At 37.5% G+C, this 16,976-nt stretch overlaps 1 protein-coding gene across 1 annotated transcript in view; it reads right to left on the bottom strand.

Moving 5' to 3' along the window:
• The window catches only part of clos (closca), a 208,931-nt gene that overhangs the window by 49,659 nt on the left and 142,296 nt on the right, over positions 1 to 16,976 (bottom strand). The gene's annotated exons all lie outside the window — the stretch shown is intronic.

Genomic DNA, 16,976 nt, shown 5'->3' with positions numbered 1-16,976 from the left:
CGTAAGAAATCCATACAAAAGAAGTCTGTATAGTAGACCCCAGGATATGGATTCGATGTATTTTGTTACACAGAATCCAAATTTCGAAACCCCAGGATGATCAATCGTGTCAATTCTTTCTTCTAGGGGAAAAATTTGAATGATTTTGGATAGGGAGGATACACGTAAGAAATCCATACAAAAGAAGTCTGTGTAGTAGACCTCAGGATATGGATTCGATGTATTTTGTTACACAGAATCCAAATTTCGAAACCCCAGGATGATCAATCGTGTCAATTCTTTCTTCTAGGGGAAAAATTTGAATGATTTTGGATAGGGAGGATACACGTAAGAAATCCATACAAAAGAAGTCTGTATAGTGGACCCCAGGATATGGATTCGATGTATTTTGTTACACAGAATCCAAATTTCGAAACCCTAGGATGATCAATCGTGTCAATTCTTTCTTCTAGGGGAAAAATTTGAATGATTTTGGATAGGGAGGATACACGTAAGAAATCCATACAAAAGAAGTCTGTGTAGTAGACCTCAGGATATGGATTCGATGTATTTTGTTACACAGAATCCAAATTTCGAAACCCCAGGATGATCAATCGTGTCAATTCTTTCTTCTAGGGGAAAAATTTGAATGATTTTGGATAGGGAGGATACACGTAAGAAATCCATACAAAGGAAGTCTATATAGTGGACCCCAGGATATGAATTCGATGTATTTTGTTACACAGAATCCAAATTTCGAAACCCCAGGATGATCAATCGTGTCAATTCTTTCTTCTAAGGGAAAAATTTGAATGATTTTGGATAGGGAGGATACACGTAAGAAATCCATACAAAAGAAGTCTGTATAGTGGACCCCAGAATATGGATTCGATGTATTTTGTTACACAGAATCTAAATTTCGAAACCCCAGGACGATTGACCGTGTCAATTCCTTCTTCTAGGGGAAAAACTTGAATGATTTTGGATAAGGAGGATGCACGTAAGAAATCCATACAAAAGAAGTCTGTATAGTGGACCCCAGGATATGGATTCGATGTATTTTGTTACACAGAATCCAAATTTCGAAACCCCAGGATGATCAATCATGTCAATTCTTTCTTCTAGGGGAAAAATTTGAATGATTTTGGATAGGGAGGATACACGTAAGAAATCCATACAAAGGAAGTCTATATAGTGGACCCCAGGATATGGATTCGATGTATTTTGTTACACAGAATCCAAATTTCGAAACCCCAGGATGATCAATCGTGTCAATTCTTTCTTCTAAGGGAAAAATTTGAATGATTTTGGATAGGGAGGATACACGTAAGAAATCCATACAAAAGAAGTCTGTATAGTGGACCCCAGGATATGGATTCGATGTATTTTGTTACACAGAATCCAAATTTCGAAACCCCAGGACGATTGACCGTGTCAATTCCTTCTTCTAGGGGAAAAACTTGAATGATTTTGGATAAGGAGGATGCACGTAAGAAATCCATACAAAAGAAGTCTGTATAGTAGACCCCAGGATATGGATTCGATGTATTTTGTTACACAGAATCCAAATTTCGAAACCCCAGGATGATCAATCGTGTCAATTCTTTCTTCTAGGGGAAAAATTTGAATGATTTTGGATAGGGAGGATACACGTAAGAAATCCATACAAAAGAAGTCTGTATAGTGGACCCCAGGATATGGATTCGATGTATTTTGTTACACAGAATCCAAATTTCGAAACCCCAGGACGATTGACCGTGTCAATTCCTTCTTCTAGGGGAAAAACTTGAATGATTTTGGATAAGGAGGATGCACGTAAGAAATCCATACAAAAGAAGTCTGTATAGTAGACCCCAGGATATGGATTCGATGTATTTTGTTACACAGAATCCAAATTTCGAAACCCCAGGATGATCAATCGTGTCAATTCTTTCTTCTAGGGGAAAAATTTGAATGATTTTGGATAGGGAGGATACACGTAAGAAATCCATACAAAAGAAGTCTGTGTAGTAGACCTCAGGATATGGATTCGATGTATTTTGTTACACACAATCCAAATTTCGAAACCCCAGGATGATCAATCGTGTCAATTCTTTCTTCTAGGGGAAAAATTTGAATGATTTTGGATAGGGAGGATACACGTAAGAAATCCATACAAAAGAAGTCTGTATAGTGGACCCCAGGATATGGATTCGATGTATTTTGTTACACAGAATCCAAATTTCGAAACCCCAGGACGATTGACCGTGTCAATTCCTTCTTCTAGGGGAAAAACTTGAATGATTTTGGATAAGGAGGATGCACGTAAGAAATCCATACAAAAGAAGTCTGTATAGTAGACCCCAGGATATGGATTCGATGTATTTTGTTACACAGAATCCAAATTTCGAAACCCCAGGATGATCAATCGTGTCAATTCTTTCTTCTAGGGGAAAAATTTGAATGATTTTGGATAGGGAGGATACACGTAAGAAATCCATACAAAAGAAGTCTGTGTAGTAGACCTCAGGATATGGATTCGATGTATTTTGTTACACAGAATCCAAATTTCGAAACCCCAGGATGATCAATCGTGTCAATTCTTTCTTCTAGGGGAAAAATTTGAATGATTTTGGATAGGGAGGATACACGTAAGAAATCCATACAAAAGAAGTCTGTATAGTGGACCCCAGGATATGGATTCGATGTATTTTGTTACACAGAATCCAAATTTCGAAACCCCAGGATGATCAATCGTGTCAATTCTTTCTTCTAGGGGAAAAATTTGAATGATTTTGGATAGGGAGGATACACGTAAGAAATCCATACAAAAGAAGTCTGTGTAGTAGACCTCAGGATATGGATTCGATGTATTTTGTTACACAGAATCCAAATTTCGAAACCCCAGGATGATCAATCGTGTCAATTCTTTCTTCTAGGGGAAAAATTTGAATGATTTTGGATAGGGAGGATACACGTAAGAAATCCATACAAAGCAAGTCTATATAGTGGACCCCAGGATATGGATTCGATGTATTCTGTTACACAGAATCCAAATTTCGAAACCCCAGGACGATTGACCGTGTCAATTCCTTCTTCTAGGGGAAAAACTTGAATGATTTTGGATAAGGAGGATGCACGTAAGAAATCCATACAAAAGAAGTCTGTATAGTAGACCCCAGGATATGGATTCGATGTATTTTGTTACACAGAATCCAAATTTCGAAACCCCAGGATGATCAATCGTGTCAATTCTTTCTTCTAGGGGAAAAATTTGAATGATTTTGGATAGGGAGGATACACGTAAGAAATCCATACAAAAGAAGTCTGTGTAGTAGACCTCAGGATATGGATTCGATGTATTTTGTTACACAGAATCCAAATTTCGAAACCCCAGGATGATCAATCGTGTCAATTCTTTCTTCTAGGGGAAAAATTTGAATGATTTTGGATAGGGAGGATACACGTAAGAAATCCATACAAAAGAAGTCTGTATAGTGGACCCCAGGATATGGATTCGATGTATTTTGTTACACAGAATCCAAATTTCGAAACCCTAGGATGATCAATCGTGTCAATTCTTTCTTCTAGGGGAAAAATTTGAATGATTTTGGATAGGGAGGATACACGTAAGAAATCCATACAAAAGAAGTCTGTGTAGTAGACCTCAGGATATGGATTCGATGTATTTTGTTACACAGAATCCAAATTTCGAAACCCCAGGATGATCAATCGTGTCAATTCTTTCTTCTAGGGGAAAAATTTGAATGATTTTGGATAGGGAGGATACACGTAAGAAATCCATACAAAGGAAGTCTATATAGTGGACCCCAGGATATGAATTCGATGTATTTTGTTACACAGAATCCAAATTTCGAAACCCCAGGATGATCAATCGTGTCAATTCTTTCTTCTAAGGGAAAAATTTGAATGATTTTGGATAGGGAGGATACACGTAAGAAATCCATACAAAAGAAGTCTGTATAGTGGACCCCAGAATATGGATTCGATGTATTTTGTTACACAGAATCTAAATTTCGAAACCCCAGGACGATTGACCGTGTCAATTCCTTCTTCTAGGGGAAAAACTTGAATGATTTTGGATAAGGAGGATGCACGTAAGAAATCCATACAAAAGAAGTCTGTATAGTGGACCCCAGGATATGGATTCGATGTATTTTGTTACACAGAATCCAAATTTCGAAACCCCAGGATGATCAATCATGTCAATTCTTTCTTCTAGGGGAAAAATTTGAATGATTTTGGATAGGGAGGATACACGTAAGAAATCCATACAAAGGAAGTCTATATAGTGGACCCCAGGATATGGATTCGATGTATTTTGTTACACAGAATCCAAATTTCGAAACCCCAGGATGATCAATCGTGTCAATTCTTTCTTCTAAGGGAAAAATTTGAATGATTTTGGATAGGGAGGATACACGTAAGAAATCCATACAAAAGAAGTCTGTATAGTGGACCCCAGGATATGGATTCGATGTATTTTGTTACACAGAATCCAAATTTCGAAACCCCAGGACGATTGACCGTGTCAATTCCTTCTTCTAGGGGAAAAACTTGAATGATTTTGGATAAGGAGGATGCACGTAAGAAATCCATACAAAAGAAGTCTGTATAGTAGACCCCAGGATATGGATTCGATGTATTTTGTTACACAGAATCCAAATTTCGAAACCCCAGGATGATCAATCGTGTCAATTCTTTCTTCTAGGGGAAAAATTTGAATGATTTTGGATAGGGAGGATACACGTAAGAAATCCATACAAAAGAAGTCTGTATAGTGGACCCCAGGATATGGATTCGATGTATTTTGTTACACAGAATCCAAATTTCGAAACCCCAGGACGATTGACCGTGTCAATTCCTTCTTCTAGGGGAAAAACTTGAATGATTTTGGATAAGGAGGATGCACGTAAGAAATCCATACAAAAGAAGTCTGTATAGTAGACCCCAGGATATGGATTCGATGTATTTTGTTACACAGAATCCAAATTTCGAAACCCCAGGATGATCAATCGTGTCAATTCTTTCTTCTAGGGGAAAAATTTGAATGATTTTGGATAGGGAGGATACACGTAAGAAATCCATACAAAAGAAGTCTGTGTAGTAGACCTCAGGATATGGATTCGATGTATTTTGTTACACACAATCCAAATTTCGAAACCCCAGGATGATCAATCGTGTCAATTCTTTCTTCTAGGGGAAAAATTTGAATGATTTTGGATAGGGAGGATACACGTAAGAAATCCATACAAAAGAAGTCTGTATAGTGGACCCCAGGATATGGATTCGATGTATTTTGTTACACAGAATCCAAATTTCGAAACCCCAGGACGATTGACCGTGTCAATTCCTTCTTCTAGGGGAAAAACTTGAATGATTTTGGATAAGGAGGATGCACGTAAGAAATCCATACAAAAGAAGTCTGTATAGTAGACCCCAGGATATGGATTCGATGTATTTTGTTACACAGAATCCAAATTTCGAAACCCCAGGATGATCAATCGTGTCAATTCTTTCTTCTAGGGGAAAAATTTGAATGATTTTGGATAGGGAGGATACACGTAAGAAATCCATACAAAAGAAGTCTGTGTAGTAGACCTCAGGATATGGATTCGATGTATTTTGTTACACAGAATCCAAATTTCGAAACCCCAGGATGATCAATCGTGTCAATTCTTTCTTCTAGGGGAAAAATTTGAATGATTTTGGATAGGGAGGATACACGTAAGAAATCCATACAAAAGAAGTCTGTATAGTGGACCCCAGGATATGGATTCGATGTATTTTGTTACACAGAATCCAAATTTCGAAACCCCAGGATGATCAATCGTGTCAATTCTTTCTTCTAGGGGAAAAATTTGAATGATTTTGGATAGGGAGGATACACGTAAGAAATCCATACAAAAGAAGTCTGTGTAGTAGACCTCAGGATATGGATTCGATGTATTTTGTTACACACAATCCAAATTTCGAAACCCCAGGATGATCAATCGTGTCAATTCTTTCTTCTAGGGGAAAAATTTGAATGATTTTGGATAGGGAGGATACACGTAAGAAATCCATACAAAAGAAGTCTGTATAGTGGACCCCAGGATATGGATTCGATGTATTTTGTTACACAGAATCCAAATTTCGAAACCCCAGGATGATCAATCGTGTCAATTCTTTCTTCTAGGGGAAAAATTTGAATGATTTTGGATAGGGAGGATACACGTAAGAAATCCATACAAAAGAAGTCTGTGTAGTAGACCTCAGGATATGGATTCGATGTATTTTGTTACACAGAATCCAAATTTCGAAACCCCAGGATGATCAATCGTGTCAATTCTTTCTTCTAAGGGAAAAATTTGAATGATTTTGGATAGGGAGGATACACGTAAGAAATCCATACAAAAGAAGTCTGTATAGTGGACCCCAGGATATGGATTCGATGTATTTTGTTACACAGAATCCAAATTTCGAAACCCCAGGACGATTGACCGTGTCAATTCCTTCTTCTAGGGGAAAAACTTGAATGATTTTGGATAAGGAGGATACACGTAAGAAATCCATACAAAAGAAGTCTGTGTAGTAGACCCCAGGATATGGATTCGATGTATTTTGTTACACAGAATCCAAATTTCGAAACCCCAGGACGATTGACCGTGTCAATTCCTTCTTCTAGGGGAAAAACTTGAATGATTTTGGATAAGGAGGATGCACGTAAGAAATCCATACAAAAGAAGTCTGTATAGTAGACCCCAGGATATGGATTCGATGTATTTTGTTACACAGAATCCAAATTTCGAAACCCCAGGATGATCAATCGTGTCAATTCTTTCTTCTAGGGGAAAAATTTGAATGATTTTGGATAGGGAGGATACACGTAAGAAATCCATACAAAAGAAGTCTGTGTAGTAGACCTCAGGATATGGATTCGATGTATTTTGTTACACAGAATCCAAATTTCGAAACCCCAGGATGATCAATCGTGTCAATTCTTTCTTCTAGGGGAAAAATTTGAATGATTTTGGATAGGGAGGATACACGTAAGAAATCCATACAAAAGAAGTCTGTATAGTGGACCCCAGGATATGGATTCGATGTATTTTGTTACACAGAATCCAAATTTCGAAACCCCAGGATGATCAATCGTGTCAATTCTTTCTTCTAGGGGAAAAATTTGAATGATTTTGGATAGGGAGGATACACGTAAGAAATCCATACAAAAGAAGTCTGTGTAGTAGACCTCAGGATATGGATTCGATGTATTTTGTTACACACAATCCAAATTTCGAAACCCCAGGATGATCAATCGTGTCAATTCTTTCTTCTAGGGGAAAAATTTGAATGATTTTGGATAGGGAGGATACACGTAAGAAATCCATACAAAGGAAGTCTATATAGTGGACCCCAGGATATGGATTAGATGTATTTTGTTACACAGAATCCAAATTTCGAAACCCCAGGATGATCAATCGTGTCAATTCTTTCTTCTAAGGGAAAAATTTGAATGATTTTGGATAGGGAGGATACACGTAAGAAATCCATACAAAAGAAGTCTGTATAGTGGACCCCAGGATATGGATTCGATGTATTTTGTTACACAGAATCCAAATTTCGAAACCCCAGGACGATTGACCGTGTCAATTCCTTCTTCTAGGGGAAAAACTTGAATGATTTTGGATAAGGAGGATGCACGTAAGAAATCCATACAAAAGAAGTCTGTATAGTAGACCCCAGGATATGGATTCGATGTATTTTGTTACACAGAATCCAAATTTCGAAACCCCAGGATGATCAATCGTGTCAATTCTTTCTTCTAGGGGAAAAATTTGAATGATTTTGGATAGGGAGGATACACGTAAGAAATCCATACAAAAGAAGTCTGTGTAGTAGACCTCAGGATATGGATTCGATGTATTTTGTTACACACAATCCAAATTTCGAAACCCCAGGATGATCAATCGTGTCAATTCTTTCTTCTAGGGGAAAAATTTGAATGATTTTGGATAGGGAGGATACACGTAAGAAATCCATACAAAAGAAGTCTGTATAGTGGACCCCAGGATATGGATTCGATGTATTTTGTTACACAGAATCCAAATTTCGAAACCCCAGGACGATTGACCGTGTCAATTCCTTCTTCTAGGGGAAAAACTTGAATGATTTTGGATAAGGAGGATGCACGTAAGAAATCCATACAAAAGAAGTCTGTATAGTAGACCCCAGGATATGGATTCGATGTATTTTGTTACACAGAATCCAAATTTCGAAACCCCAGGATGATCAATCGTGTCAATTCTTTCTTCTAGGGGAAAAATTTGAATGATTTTGGATAGGGAGGATACACGTAAGAAATCCATACAAAAGAAGTCTGTGTAGTAGACCTCAGGATATGGATTCGATGTATTTTGTTACACAGAATCCAAATTTCGAAACCCCAGGATGATCAATCGTGTCAATTCTTTCTTCTAGGGGAAAAATTTGAATGATTTTGGATAGGGAGGATACACGTAAGAAATCCATACAAAAGAAGTCTGTATAGTGGACCCCAGGATATGGATTCGATGTATTTTGTTACACAGAATCCAAATTTCGAAACCCCAGGATGATCAATCGTGTCAATTCTTTCTTCTAGGGGAAAAATTTGAATGATTTTGGATAGGGAGGATACACGTAAGAAATCCATACAAAAGAAGTCTGTGTAGTAGACCTCAGGATATGGATTCGATGTATTTTGTTACACACAATCCAAATTTCGAAACCCCAGGATGATCAATCGTGTCAATTCTTTCTTCTAGGGGAAAAATTTGAATGATTTTGGATAGGGAGGATACACGTAAGAAATCCATACAAAGCAAGTCTATATAGTGGACCCCAGGATATGGATTCGATGTATTCTGTTACACAGAATCCAAATTTCGAAACCCCAGGATGATCAATCGTGTCAATTCTTTCTTCTAAGGGAAAAATTTGAATGATTTTGGATAGGGAGGATACACGTAAGAAATCCATACAAAAGAAGTCTGTATAGTGGACCCCAGGATATGGATTCGATGTATTTTGTTACACAGAATCCAAATTTCGAAACCCCAGGACGATTGACCGTGTCAATTCCTTCATCTAGGGGAAAAACTTGAATGATTTTGGATAAGGAGGATGCACGTAAGAAATCCATACAAAAGAAGTCTGTATAGTAGACCCCAGGATATGGATTCGATGTATTTTGTTACACAGAATCCAAATTTCGAAACCCCAGGATGATCAATCGTGTCAATTCTTTCTTCTAGGGGAAAAATTTGAATGATTTTGGATAGGGAGGATACACGTAAGAAATCCATACAAAAGAAGTCTGTGTAGTAGACCTCAGGATATGGATTCGATGTATTTTGTTACACAGAATCCAAATTTCGAAACCCCAGGATGATCAATCGTGTCAATTCTTTCTTCTAGGGGAAAAATTTGAATGATTTTGGATAGGGAGGATACACGTAAGAAATCCATACAAAAGAAGTCTGTATAGTGGACCCCAGGATATGGATTCGATGTATTTTGTTACACAGAATCCAAATTTCGAAACCCCAGGATGATCAATCGTGTCAATTCTTTCTTCTAGGGGAAAAATTTGAATGATTTTGGATAGGGAGGATACACGTAAGAAATCCATACAAAAGAAGTCTGTGTAGTAGACCTCAGGATATGGATTCGATGTATTTTGTTACACACAATCCAAATTTCGAAACCCCAGGATGATCAATCGTGTCAATTCTTTCTTCTAAGGGAAAAATTTGAATGATTTTGGATAGGGAGGATACACGTAAGAAATCCATACAAAGGAAGTCTATATAGTGGACCCCAGGATATGGATTCGATGTATTTTGTTACACAGAATCCAAATTTCGAAACCCCAGGATGATCAATCGTGTCAATTCTTTCTTCTAAGGGAAAAATTTGAATGATTTTGGATAGGGAGGATACACGTAAGAAATCCATACAAAAGAAGTCTGTATAGTGGACCCCAGGATATGGATTCGATGTATTTTGTTACACAGAATCCAAATTTCGAAACCCCAGGACGATTGACCGTGTCAATTCCTTCTTCTAGGGGAAAAACTTGAATGATTTTGGATAAGGAGGATACACGTAAGAAATCCATACAAAAGAAGTCTGTGTAGTAGACCCCAGGATATGGATTCGATGTATTTTGTTACACAGAATCCAAATTTCGAAACCCCAGGACGATTGACCGTGTCAATTCCTTCTTCTAGGGGAAAAACTTGAATGATTTTGGATAAGGAGGATGCACGTAAGAAATCCATACAAAAGAAGTCTGTATAGTAGACCCCAGGATATGGATTCGATGTATTTTGTTACACAGAATCCAAATTTCGAAACCCCAGGATGATCAATCGTGTCAATTCTTTCTTCTAGGGGAAAAATTTGAATGATTTTGGATAGGGAGGATACACGTAAGAAATCCATACAAAAGAAGTCTGTGTAGTAGACCTCAGGATATGGATTCGATGTATTTTGTTACACAGAATCCAAATTTCGAAACCCCAGGATGATCAATCGTGTCAATTCTTTCTTCTAGGGGAAAAATTTGAATGATTTTGGATAGGGAGGATACACGTAAGAAATCCATACAAAAGAAGTCTGTATAGTGGACCCCAGGATATGGATTCGATGTATTTTGTTACACAGAATCCAAATTTCGAAACCCCAGGATGATCAATCGTGTCAATTCTTTCTTCTAGGGGAAAAATTTGAATGATTTTGGATAGGGAGGATACACGTAAGAAATCCATACAAAAGAAGTCTGTGTAGTAGACCTCAGGATATGGATTCGATGTATTTTGTTACACACAATCCAAATTTCGAAACCCCAGGATGATCAATCGTGTCAATTCTTTCTTCTAGGGGAAAAATTTGAATGATTTTGGATAGGGAGGATACACGTAAGAAATCCATACAAAGGAAGTCTATATAGTGGACCCCAGGATATGGATTCGATGTATTTTGTTACACAGAATCCAAATTTCGAAACCCCAGGATGATCAATCGTGTCAATTCTTTCTTCTAAGGGAAAAATTTGAATGATTTTGGATAGGGAGGATACACGTAAGAAATCCATACAAAAGAAGTCTGTATAGTGGACCCCAGGATATGGATTCGATGTATTTTGTTACACAGAATCCAAATTTCGAAACCCCAGGACGATTGACCGTGTCAATTCCTTCTTCTAGGGGAAAAACTTGAATGATTTTGGATAAGGAGGATGCACGTAAGAAATCCATACAAAAGAAGTCTGTATAGTAGACCCCAGGATATGGATTCGATGTATTTTGTTACACAGAATCCAAATTTCGAAACCCCAGGATGATCAATCGTGTCAATTCTTTCTTCTAGGGGAAAAATTTGAATGATTTTGGATAGGGAGGATACACGTAAGAAATCCATACAAAAGAAGTCTGTGTAGTAGACCTCAGGATATGGATTCGATGTATTTTGTTACACACAATCCAAATTTCGAAACCCCAGGATGATCAATCGTGTCAATTCTTTCTTCTAGGGGAAAAATTTGAATGATTTTGGATAGGGAGGATACACGTAAGAAATCCATACAAAAGAAGTCTGTATAGTGGACCCCAGGATATGGATTCGATGTATTTTGTTACACAGAATCCAAATTTCGAAACCCCAGGACGATTGACCGTGTCAATTCCTTCTTCTAGGGGAAAAACTTGAATGATTTTGGATAAGGAGGATGCACGTAAGAAATCCATACAAAAGAAGTCTGTATAGTAGACCCCAGGATATGGATTCGATGTATTTTGTTACACAGAATCCAAATTTCGAAACCCCAGGATGATCAATCGTGTCAATTCTTTCTTCTAGGGGAAAAATTTGAATGATTTTGGATAGGGAGGATACACGTAAGAAATCCATACAAAAGAAGTCTGTGTAGTAGACCTCAGGATATGGATTCGATGTATTTTGTTACACAGAATCCAAATTTCGAAACCCCAGGATGATCAATCGTGTCAATTCTTTCTTCTAGGGGAAAAATTTGAATGATTTTGGATAGGGAGGATACACGTAAGAAATCCATACAAAAGAAGTCTGTATAGTGGACCCCAGGATATGGATTCGATGTATTTTGTTACACAGAATCCAAATTTCGAAACCCCAGGATGATCAATCGTGTCAATTCTTTCTTCTAGGGGAAAAATTTGAATGATTTTGGATAGGGAGGATACACGTAAGAAATCCATACAAAAGAAGTCTGTGTAGTAGACCTCAGGATATGGATTCGATGTATTTTGTTACACAGAATCCAAATTTCGAAACCCCAGGATGATCAATCGTGTCAATTCTTTCTTCTAGGGGAAAAATTTGAATGATTTTGGATAGGGAGGATACACGTAAGAAATCCATACAAAGCAAGTCTATATAGTGGACCCCAGGATATGGATTCGATGTATTCTGTTACACAGAATCCAAATTTCAAATCCCCAGGATGATCAATCGTGTCAATTCTTTCTTCTAAGGGAAAAATTTGAATGATTTTGGATAGGGAGGATACACGTAAGAAATCCATACAAAAGAAGTCTGTATAGTGGACCCCAGGATATGGATTCGATGTATTTTGTTACACAGAATCCAAATTTCGAAACCCCAGGACGATTGACCGTGTCAATTCCTTCTTCTAGGGGAAAAACTTGAATGATTTTGGATAAGGAGGATGCACGTAAGAAATCCATACAAAAGAAGTCTGTATAGTAGACCCCAGGATATGGATTCGATGTATTTTCTTACACAGAATCCAAATTTCGAAACCCCAGGATGATCAATCGTGTCAATTCTTTCTTCTAGGGGAAAAATTTGAATGATTTTGGATAGGGAGGATACACGTAAGAAATCCATACAAAAGAAGTCTGTGTAGTAGACCTCAGGATATGGATTCGATGTATTTTGTTACACACAATCCAAATTTCGAAACCCCAGGATGATCAATCGTGTCAATTCTTTCTTCTAGGGGAAAAATTTGAATGATTTTGGATAGGGAGGATACACGTAAGAAATCCATACAAAAGAAGTCTGTATAGTGGACCCCAGGATATGGATTCGATGTATTTTGTTACACAGAATCCAAATTTCGAAACCCCAGGATGATCAATCGTGTCAATTCTTTCTTCTAGGGGAAAAATTTGAATGATTTTGGATAGGGAGGATACACGTAAGAAATCCATACAAAAGAAGTCTGTGTAGTAGACCTCAGGATATGGATTCGATGTATTTTGTTACACACAATCCAAATTTCGAAACCCCAGGATGATCAATCGTGTCAATTCTTTCTTCTAAGGGAAAAATTTGAATGATTTTGGATAGGGAGGATACACGTAAGAAATCCATACAAAGGAAGTCTATATAGTGGACCCCAGGATATGGATTCGATGTATTTTGTTACACAGAATCCAAATTTCGAAACCCCAGGATGATCAATCGTGTCAATTCTTTCTTCTAAGGGAAAAATTTGAATGATTTTGGATAGGGAGGATACACGTAAGAAATCCATACAAAAGAAGTCTGTATAGTGGACCCCAGGATATGGATTCGATGTATTTTGTTACACAGAATCCAAATTTCGAAACCCCAGGACGATTGACCGTGTCAATTCCTTCTTCTAGGGGAAAAACTTGAATGATTTTGGATAAGGAGGATGCACGTAAGAAATCCATACAAAAGAAGTCTGTATAGTAGACCCCAGGATATGGATTCGATGTATTTTGTTACACAGAATCCAAATTTCGAAACCCCAGGATGATCAATCGTGTCAATTCTTTCTTCTAGGGGAAAAATTTGAATGATTTTGGATAGGGAGGATACACGTAAGAAATCCATACAAAAGAAGTCTGTGTAGTAGACCTCAGGATATGGATTCGATGTATTTTGTTACACAGAATCCAAATTTCGAAACCCCAGGATGATCAATCGTGTCAATTCTTTCTTCTAGGGGAAAAATTTGAATGATTTTGGATAGGGAGGATACACGTAAGAAATCCATACAAAAGAAGTCTGTATAGTGGACCCCAGGATATGGATTCGATGTATTTTGTTACACAGAATCCAAATTTCGAAACCCTAGGATGATCAATCGTGTCAATTCTTTCTTCTAGGGGAAAAATTTGAATGATTTTGGATAGGGAGGATACACGTAAGAAATCCATACAAAAGAAGTCTGTGTAGTAGACCTCAGGATATGGATTCGATGTATTTTGTTACACAGAATCCAAATTTCGAAACCCCAGGATGATCAATCGTGTCAATTCTTTCTTCTAGGGGAAAAATTTGAATGATTTTGGATAGGGAGGATACACGTAAGAAATCCATACAAAGGAAGTCTATATAGTGGACCCCAGGATATGGATTCGATGTATTTTGTTACACAGAATCCAAATTTCGAAACCCCAGGATGATCAATCGTGTCAATTCTTTCTTCTAAGGGAAAAATTTGAATGATTTTGGATAGGGAGGATACACGTAAGAAATCCATACAAAAGAAGTCTGTATAGTGGACCCCAGAATATGGATTCGATGTATTTTGTTACACAGAATCTAAATTTCGAAACCCCAGGACGATTGACCGTGTCAATTCCTTCTTCTAGGGGAAAAACTTGAATGATTTTGGATAAGGAGGATGCACGTAAGAAATCCATACAAAAGAAGTCTGTATAGTAGACCCCAGGATATGGATTCGATGTATTTTGTTACACAGAATCCAAATTTCGAAACCCCAGGATGATCAATCGTGTCAATTCTTTCTTCTAGGGGAAAATTTGAATGATTTTGGATAGGGAGGATACACGTAAGAAATCCATACAAAAGAAGTCTGTGTAGTAGACCTCAGGATATGGATTCGATGTATTTTGTTACACACAATCCAAATTTCGAAACCCCAGGATGATCAATCGTGTCAATTCTTTCTTCTAGGGGAAAAATTTGAATGATTTTGGATAGGGAGGATACACGTAAGAAATCCATACAAAAGAAGTCTGTATAGTGGACCCCAGGATATGGATTCGATGTATTTTGTTACACAGAATCCAAATTTCGAAACCCCAGGACGATTGACCGTGTCAATTCCTTCTTCTAGGGGAAAAACTTGAATGATTTTGGATAAGGAGGATGCACGTAAGAAATCCATACAAAAGAAGTCTGTATAGTAGACCCCAGGATATGGATTCGATGTATTTTGTTACACAGAATCCAAATTTCGAAACCCCAGGATGATCAATCGTGTCAATTCTTTCTTCTAGGGGAAAAATTTGAATGATTTTGGATAGGGAGGATACACGTAAGAAATCCATACAAAAGAAGTCTGTGTAGTAGACCTCAGGATATGGATTCGATGTATTTTGTTACACAGAATCCAAATTTCGAAACCCCAGGATGATCAATCGTGTCAATTCTTTCTTCTAGGGGAAAAATTTGAATGATTTTGGATAGGGAGGATACACGTAAGAAATCCATACAAAAGAAGTGTGTATAGTGGACCCCAGGATATGGATTCGATGTATTTTGTTACACAGAATCCAAATTTCGAAACCCCAGGATGATCAATCGTGTCAATTCTTTCTTCTAGGGGAAAAATTTGAATGATTTTGGATAGGGAGGATACACGTAAGAAATCCATACAAAAGAAGTCTGTGTAGTAGACCTCAGGATATGGATTCGATGTATTTTGTTACACAGAATCCAAATTTCGAAACCCCAGGATGATCAATCGTGTCAATTCTTTCTTCTAGGGGAAAAATTTGAATGATTTTGGATAGGGAGGATACACGTAAGAAATCCATACAAAGCAAGTCTATATAGTGGACCCCAGGATATGGATTCGATGTATTCTGTTACACAGAATCCAAATTTCGAAACCCCAGGATGATCAATCGTGTCAATTCTTTCTTCTAAGGGAAAAATTTGAATGATTTTGGATAGGGAGGATACACGTAAGAAATCCATACAAAAGAAGTCTGTATAGTGGACCCCAGGATATGGATTCGATGTATTTTGTTACACAGAATCCAAATTTCGAAACCCCAGGACGATTGACCGTGTCAATTCCTTCTTCTAGGGGAAAAACTTGAATGATTTTGGATAAGGAGGATGCACGTAAGAAATCCATACAAAAGAAGTCTGTATAGTAGACCCCAGGATATGGATTCGATGTATTTTGTTACACAGAATCCAAATTTCGAAACCCCAGGATGATCAATCGTGTCAATTCTTTCTTCTAGGGGAAAAATTTGAATGATTTTGGATAGGGAGGATACACGTAAGAAATCCATACAAAAGAAGTCTGTGTAGTAGACCTCAGGATATGGATTCGATGTATTTTGTTACACACAATCCAAATTTCGAAACCCCAGGATGATCAATCGTGTCAATTCTTTCTTCTAGGGGAAAAATTTGAATGATTTTGGATAGGGAGGATACACGTAAGAAATCCATACAAAAGAAGTCTGTATAGTGGACCCCAGGATATGGATTCGATGTATTTTGTTACACAGAATCCAAATTTCGAAACCCCAGGATGATCAATCGTGTCAATTCTTTCTTCTAGGGGAAAAATTTGAATGATTTTGGATAGGGAGGATACACGTAAGAAATCCATACAGAAGAAGTCTGTGTAGTAGACCTCAGGATATGGATTCGATGTATTTTGTTACACACAATCCAAATTTCGAAACCCCAGGATGATCAATCGTGTCAATTCTTTCTTCTAAGGGAAAAATTTGAATGATTTTGGATAGGGAGGATACACGTAAGAAATCCATACAAAGGAAGTCTATATAGTGGACCCCAGGATATGGATTCGATGTATTTTGTTACACAGAATCCAAATTTCGAAACCCCAGGATGATCAATCGTGTCAATTCTTTCTTCTAAGGGAAAAATTTGAATGATTTTGGATAGGGAGGATACACGTAAGAAATCCATACAAAAGAAGT

This window comes from Thermobia domestica, chromosome 14 (genome assembly GCF_964235325.1).
Source record: "Thermobia domestica chromosome 14, izTheDome1.hap1.1, whole genome shotgun sequence".
NCBI lineage: Eukaryota > Metazoa > Arthropoda > Insecta > Zygentoma > Lepismatidae > Thermobia > Thermobia domestica.
The sequence above is the reverse complement of the archived record's forward strand: the minus strand, read 5'-3'. Positions and strand labels throughout refer to the sequence as shown.